This window comes from Gadus chalcogrammus, chromosome 9 (assembly GCF_026213295.1).
Source record: "Gadus chalcogrammus isolate NIFS_2021 chromosome 9, NIFS_Gcha_1.0, whole genome shotgun sequence".
Taxonomy (NCBI): domain Eukaryota; kingdom Metazoa; phylum Chordata; class Actinopteri; order Gadiformes; family Gadidae; genus Gadus; species Gadus chalcogrammus.
The window spans coordinates 8,189,293-8,198,018 of record NC_079420.1 but is presented as its reverse complement, the minus strand read 5'-3'; positions in this window follow the sequence as shown (position 1 = coordinate 8,198,018).

The following is an 8,726-nucleotide window of genomic DNA, read 5'->3' as shown; positions in this document are numbered from 1 at the left end:
ATGAGCACATCTTTCAGTAAATATGAATCCCTATCAATATGAGTCAACATGAAACAATCAAACTGAACTTAATATTAAAAAAATGGTTCAACTACTTTAATAACGAATATTTGACTTGAATTATGTATGTTTATATATATTCACTTTGTTGAAGCCAACTGAAAGCGCACCAGGTCGCAACTGCTATTATCATGCAATGGATATGGCAGCTTATGAGAATTTGCTGCTTCATTTGATGTTGAAACAAACAGAGTCCTGACAGTGTTTAACAATTAGGTGGAGCTTATTGTGGATCAGCGAGACTTGCTTGTTAATACCTCACAAGTTTGGTTTATTTTCAGCACGATAAGGCCAGATTTGTTTTGGTCTGCTTCACCCCTTATTGAGAGCGCCCTACATCAAAATGTCGGTTTCTGGTCCAAAAGACTTAAAAATCCCTTACCCTTTGTCGGTAGACAAACTTATGCATCAGTCGGATTCTGGCTATGCTGTAGAAAGTAATGCTGTGGTTCCCCTAAAGTATCGCAAACGTTAGACAGAAACTAACACTGGCCTTCTAATGCCTCTGATAATGAAAACTAGACAAGAAAGTCAGTCAAGAGGTATCTCTTTTGTGTTTTACATTGAAAAATACTTGTGGATCACCAAGACATTTCAACTCCCCACTACCCCATTTCTTCGAACATCCCTGAAGAGTGTTCCTACCAGGATGAAAACCAAATACTTGAGCACTTTGAAAACAACAGGTCTAAAAGCCCGGAGATATTTTGCCTCTGGCAAGGCAGTGATGTCAGGATGAATTGCCTCAGCTTTGTTTGAGGGTTTTCAAGCAGGAAAAGTATAAAAACCTCTTAACATCAACATCAATAATTCTTAAAGCCCTTTGGAGCCATACATCTTTTGTCCAAACTTCAGAACAAATCTGAAGGTAAAGCCAAGGGGAGTAACCGATGGCATGATTAAACAGCCCGACGAGAGAGGCTTTTTGTCAAAGGATTAAGGAGACAATCGACAGGATGAAGTGATAACAGCGGTCGTAAACATCTACTTGGCAAGATGAACGATGGATGAATAATGAATGATTGGCTCATTAAAACCTAAGACCTCTCAGACAGAGCTTCGCTGAGTCCGAGCCAAGTCTTATAAGGTGTCTCGGGTTGTATATCGCTAACATGTCCGTAAGGCAGGCTACACTCCCCACTCTGCATCCAGCTTGCTGGAAGACAAGAAATGTGCTAATAAAACAATGTCCAATTATCTTTCACTTCAAAAATCATCAACACACCTATACTGCTGAACGTCTCTTCCACATGGCACATCCCCATGCTTTGTGTCTTTCACTGAACCTCTATCGCTCCGTAGATGCAAGTCTGTACGAGAGCAGTCGGAGGATTAGCTGTGACAGTTGCTGACTTAGCCTTATTTGACAACATTTCGTCGAGCTGGCACAAAAGATGGATTCTGTTGGTCATATTGTTTTTCCAATATCCCCCGTTTGGCTGTCCAGACCCTGTCATTTACCGTGGCGCCCATCCATGTTTAATTCATACAAGCCCTCTGCTCGCGGCGCGGCGTCTACAGGAAGGCTGCTGGTCCTGGGCCACCGCCACTCCGCTACCCTGTCTCTGAAAGGCTTCATCAGGGCGCAGGTCGTGGCCATGACGCCTGTGACTTCCGCTCGTCGACTTCCTGCCTGCGGAAGAGGCCGGCCAATCGCCATCTGAGCTTAAGAGGGCTCCCACAGCAGCCTCATCCCTCCAGTGCTGCCCAGGCAGAGGCGCTAGTCGCGTGGGTTCCTCATGCGGTGGGTGGAGAGGCCCCTGACAGAGGTGGAGTCAGAAGCCACAACCCAATTAGCCTCGCGGCTAGCGGACTGCTGTCAGCTTTGCTAGAGAGGGCCTCTCTCCAAACGGGAGCTTAGCCTTGCTGGTGATTGGTTTAATTCCATGTTCCTTGGAGATCTTTCGGTAATACTGTGGCTGCAATAACACAGTATTACAGTATTAGTCTGTAGGTTCCAAGTTCCACTTGGATCAGGTCCCTCTCTCTCTCTGTCTCTGCCTCACTCTTAACGTCTCTGTTGAGAGGGCGAGAGAGAGAAGAAGAGAGAGAGAGAGAGAATGTGAGAGCGAGATAAAACCCTCTCTGATATCATGTCCATATGTTGATTTTACTTTTAGTTAATATTCTTGAACCTATATACACCACAACACGCTCCTGTGAACTCTGTGATGCTGTGTCTCTCCACGCCACAGTGCAGTGTGTACATGTTCTCAGCAGATGTTCACGGACCTCTGCGGGAGGGAGAGCCCCCCGGGGGGACACAACACCTTGTCCGCCGGGGGGGGGTTGTTTGTTTCGCACTCTGCTCCATTTTTTCTGTTTATGTTTCATTCCTAGAAAGGAATTACGTTTTTTAATCACAAGTGCTTTCTTCATTTTACTTTTTGTGCAGCTTTTCAAAACAGGGGAAGGACCAACATGTCCTTCTAAACATTTTGTCCGTGGACGATCTAAATCAAACACGGCAATTATCAACATTAGCATTCTCAGAGGAGAAGCACCCCACAGGGTCTGGGCCTGATGACAGAGAGACGGTCTGTAGTTCAGCACATTCCTCAGAGTGTTAATACCATGGTGACAACCTGACAGGCCAGCCATCTGCATCTGCATCTGGTCAGCAGGCCTGTGGTCCTCCATGTCATTCCAAGAGTGCCATGGAGGGAAATCTGCTAGTGTTTTAAGGGGGGTTACGTAACAGCAGAGTATTCAGGAAGCAATGTTCTTCCTAGAAGGCCTTGGCAAAATAAAAGCCTGCAGGAGGCTGCAGCTGTGATCTGGGTGCTCCTTATACATGTAAAGTGTTAATGTTCACTGGAGTTTGAACACAACAGTCCACTCACACAATGAGGACGAGAATCACTTTTTATCATAGTGGGGGATCTTCCTTAATTATTTTAGAGGCAGATGTACAAACCATAAAAGACAAAGACACTTAACAACGATGCTTTGCTTTCTGTTCGTTTTGCGTCTTTGACCCGCGTGTGGTAACGTGAAGAATCACATAACGCTAAACATGTTCTGCGTTGCCTCAAAGGGTTCATCCTAGACTCACCCGGGGAAGGTAAAGTAAAGGAAACTAATTGAAGCGCGTGTATTTACACCATAAACAGCTGGAGGCCCGGTAGCCGCACACAGCGATCCTTCCAAGCATATGGGAAGTGATCTGCAATAATAAACATCCAAACAGGGGAACGCAGAGCAGCCTGGTTCAGGCTCTCTTCACAACGCCCGTGACACGCCAGCGCTGTTGTTCTTTGTGATTTCATAGCTGTGTGATTTTGTTTTCTCTTCCACGGCCCCGATGGCTACAGGAACCGCAACATGCATTCAAGTATTAGCTGCTCGCAGTAAACAAGGAATCAACCACGCCACACACACACACACACACACACACACACACACACACACACACACACACACACACACACACACACACACACACACACACACACACACACACACACACACACACACGGAAGACATACTAAACATTCCAGTCGTACGACAGGGGCAGGCCTGGCACACTGAAGTCCTATTGGGCAGGAACACATGTTCCACCACACCACAGGGAAATGTTCCCCCCAGATGCCTGACGTAAAAGCCCTGGTCTGTGATGCAGATGACAGAATATTATATCCTCCTGCTTCTCCTAATCCTGGGCTTCATTCACCACTTTGCCCGATACCACAAAGCCCTGATGGTAGCCATTTATTAACTTGGAGCCTATGCATTAAACATGTGGTTCTGAGACAGGGCAACGGCGTGTGCGTCAGCAACGACCAGAGATCAATATCCCACACATTGTCATGGTGGATTATTAACCGCAAGGGATTAACTTCTCTTAATAATTGATCGGATCATACTTCATAGGAGATGGATTCTGCCACTTTTTTGTGGAAACTTCGGGTAAGAGTGGCGAAAGGAAGATGTAAAATGAGATTAGGCACCACATTGGTGTTGGGTGTTTTATTTATTCTAGGATCATTTCACCATGACAGCCATAAAACTCTGGGCAAGCGGGGCAGACCTGTTGTTCCCAGGCCTCGCTATCAACAGGCTTGTAAAGTTATCTGCACCCTGACCACATATTACTTTTTTGTGGAGACCGTCATAAAAAAGGCGCCATTTGATAATTCAGCACTCTGAGAGATGGACCGCGGCATTTCTCTAGACGCCAATTTTCTCTGGTTCCTCTGCTCCTGATTGGCTTGCTCAGCGTTTTTGTTTTCTCTGATTTCACCGCTGATTGGCCGCCTACGTATTTAATTCTAATATCTAATTCGGAAAAATGTCAACGATGGCAAATGGGGGAAAAAAGGGGTTTGCGAAATTGAATGGTTTTGTATTTAGTGAGCACACCAGAGACAGAACATACACACTAAATGCAAGGAACAATGTGATCATATTGGGGATCATATTAATGGCAATAATACCAGTGTCAGATTACATAGAAACCCTGGAAGGCAGGAGAAAAAGGGTTTTACTAGAAAGGAATAACTACAAATGATCCAGCATACAAGCTAAAGTTTGATAAATAAACCAACATGTTTGTTCATTTCTAGTAACAAAATTGCATTTGATCTCTTAAAACGGTACCTAGCTTGCCAAAATGTGAGTTACGAATATGTGAGCTACTTTGTCCTGCTCTACATATTTACCCCTGCAACTAGCAAGAGAGTATTTATACGACCCTCACAGAAAATGAAAGCACTGAACACAAGAAGGGTTTGTTTTAATACCTGAAAGCCAATTTTGGAAGAGGAAAAACAGCAGGGAAAGCTTTCTCTGTTGACACCCGCTCTTCTGCTGTCAACTCTGACCCCATCCACTTTGTGAATTCAGACTACAGACAGTGTTGACTATGATATAATGCTGCCGGTACCTCTTGTGTCAAATGTTGACAATGCTTTCCCTAGGCCTTAAAAATACACAGATAATAGGTAAAGGCAAAAATCAACTTCCTGATTTGCACGCAGCAAGAACAGCTCACCATAACACTTTTTACAGGCGTGGATGTGATTGCCTCACAAATTGTTAGTGTAGTGTAGTGTACATTTAGTGTAGTGGCTGCTAATAAAACATGTTTTTCTGCTTAACATAAAGAAAGTCTATGCAAGCAACGAATTGTAATCTATTCACAGATAAGTCATGTTGATATGCTTATCCAAACTATTCTAACTACATAAAACCCCAAAATCTAATAGAAAGAGGATGAAGCTACTCTGCTGGATTTTTTGCTTGGTCATCCATATCAAGTACAAAAAAAGGAATAAGTCCATTAACGGTTTTGATAAACGTGTGTCTTGCTAAAGGCCTGTGTCTCAGGCCGCTAAAGAAAAAACAGTGAATATTGGAACACTTCCAGCTCATTACAGCATGATAGAGCCTGCCAGCTACATACCTCGAAGAGCAGCAAAACAAGAGTTACACAATGTAATATGAGGAGTATTTCAAAAAAAGACGTCAATTTGTCTGTCCTTCCTTCATTCAGTGAAACCCCTCCTCTAACTAGCTTCATCCAGGGACAGGGCTGTTAAAGGTACAATAGGAAATATAAGAAATTTGCTCTTAAACGGTCATTCCCGACCTTTGACCTAAGGTTGTCAATAAGACCTTTCAAGGACCAACTCAAATGTAAATGGGAGAAAATAGATGAATACCAATGCAGTGGCTGGGCAAAGAGTTCCAGCGCCCCCTTTATACACAATTATTACTGCAAGAAGGGCGTGGCCAGTTGGAAACAGTGGAGAGAAAAGGTCTGCAATGCTGCTTATGCTCCATCAGTTTATTTAGCCAACTCAAATGAACCCAAAAGATGAAAATATTACAATGGAAAATATATGACGGAATGCACAAAGCATCAACTACAAGCTATACTTCTATACTAACTGAACAGTATTTACAATTATATCATCATCATTGTATATAATATTGTGTATTTATCTATATGAATCTTTCTATGATTGTAAATGGATATTCTCGAGAATAAAATCCCAGGTACCACCTGCAGTACCCTTGACTACCACCATCTAAAGCACATTCAGTTTTGTAGATGCTAGCGTTCGGGCTACAGGGATCTTCGTTATACGCTTCCACCCTGCAGCAGTGTAGAGAAATCTCATGTTAAAGTCGGCCTTGTTTTGGAGAGAGTAGGGAGAGGGAGGGCTGAGGCAAGGGAGTGTTTTTTATCCAAATTTAGATTGGAGCTAGCTTGCATATTGTACTTTTTAATATCAAAGCAGTCCCCTGCACATTGGTCAATCTCGCTCGGTTTTCACTATCCTTTCCATAAAGGCACAAAGAGCCCAGACAAACCCGGTGGCGTGTTTCAGTGTCAGAGCCCAAGAAACAACAACTATTGGAGTGTACTGGCGAGGCGATGGCTATGACCAGGAGGCACGGCGGAGACGGCATTAGGATTGGGTAGAGAGCCGGGAAAACAGACATGATTGGTCTTGACAATCGTCGTCCTCGTTTGACAGCGGTCCATGAATAAGACGAGTGACCTAAGTTAGTCTTTTAACCGTTAGTAATGTGTCATGACAAGGCTCTGTGCACTCTATGGCTCAGAGATGGTCAGGAGCTGATGCTTTTTTCTAATCTGATGATTTTGCATCGCGGTGATGTCTACATTCACACAGAAACACAGCTGTGAACATCCAGACTGGCCTACACTTCATGTACTGAAATGGGCATTACTGCATACACACACACACACACACACACACACACACACACACACACACACACACACACACACACTCACTGACACATTGATGCATAAACTCTCACTAAAACACACAAAAAAAGACACATACAGACACACACACACACACACAATCACACACACAAAAAGGCATACACATAATCTCAAAGACTCAAAGACGCTGACTCACACACAGACACACAAACAAAGACAAGCACACACAAACAGTTAAAATACCCATACTTAGTTTATCCACAATATAATTGGTGAATAGTTATAAGAACCATTAATCTAGAAAATAGGACCATTCTTTCAACATCTCGCTATCTTGATCACGTAAACCGCGCTGCAAATTTCATCAACAGCAGACGGTTATCGGCGGAGAAAGGAATGATAATAAACACTAATAAAAAACGTCTCATAACCGTCTTTCATAACCGTCCCATCAACTGAGTCAGGAGCGACCCCCCCCCCCCCCGCGCCCAGCGTCGGCAGAGTGTCCGACGTGATTGGCCGAGCTCTGAGCAGCGGCACTGCTTGGCTGCCACTCTCCACTGACCCGCTTGATTTCTGCGGCTCGCCTAAGTGGAGTGAATCCTCAGCCAAGAGTGAACCGAGGACACGCAAGTCTCTTAAGACCCCACCCCCTCCCCCACCCGCCCGCCTCCCTCAGGACGAACGCCTTCGCCGCGTCACATGGGCCGGCACACCAGGCTCCGATTGGACGGTGACAAAGTGAAGTTGGGGGGGGGGGGGTGTTGTTGGGGGGTGGGGGGTGTTTGCTAATGCGCTCCCTCGCTCGCTCCGACGTTCTTTGAGGATCCTCTGATGATCTGAGGAAGAACCACAGCAGGGCACGCTCTCATCTCTCCCCCCCCGCCCCGGGTTAAGAGCCTGCACCTCGGGAGGCGAGCCTTCATATCCCATCGCACGCCTCCCACCTCACGCTCCACATGAGAGGGAAGGGGGGAGGGAGGGAGGGGGAGGGATGGAGGGCGAGAAGGAGGGAGGGAGGGAGGAAGAGAAGAAAAGGAGGGATCTTCCTTGGCACGTAAGATCAGGAAGAGGATCAGGGAGAGGGGGCGGGTCACTGTCCACCGGCCTGCTGTGTTTGTGCATGTGTGTGTGTGTGTGTGTGTGTCTGTGCGTCTGTGCGTGTCTGTGTGTGTGTGTGTGTGTGTGTGTGTGTGTGTGTGTGTGTGTGTGTGTGTGTGTGTGTGTGTGTGTGTGTGTCCCATAGTCAGACAAGGAAGTCAGTAGTCAGGATTCAGGGTTTAGTGCAAGGAGGAAGACTGGGGAGGAAGAGAGAGAGAAAATGAGGGAAAGAAAGTGGGAGACAAATAAATTTAGAGCGATCAAGGGAGAGAGTAATGAGAGAGAGAGAGAGAGAGAGAGAGAGAGAGAGAGAGAGAGAGAGAGAGAGAGAGAGAGAGAGAGAGAGAGAGAGAGAGAGAGAGAGAGAGAGATGGAAACCTGGTTAATGTGTGAGTCTGAGTGTAGAGATTACTACGCTCCTCGTCTCTCATGCTGTAGAATTCTGAGTGAACAGAGAGCGAGAGAACTTCAAAGGAGCCTTCGTAGTCCAGGAGGCCCAAATGCTCTGCCTCGCTCGGCCTCTCTCTCTGCCTCGCTCAGCCTCTCTCTTTCTGCCTCGCTCGGCCTCTCTCTCTCTGCCTCGTTTGGCCTCTCTTGGCCTCTGTGTGTGTGTGTGTGTGTGTGTGTGTGTGTGTGTGTGTGTGTGTGTGTGTGTGTGTGTGTGTGTGTGTGTGTGTGTGTTCCTCGTGTGTATTTCCAGTCTTTTATTATAAAGCTAAGATTCAGAAGCTGAGCTGAACCTGAATCCTGTTTTTAATAACTCAGAGGCTGCTCAAGGATACTGCTCAGGAAATCAGAATATCTGACAGGATGATTTATGGAAATAATGAGATACAACACATATTTGGAATATTCATATATA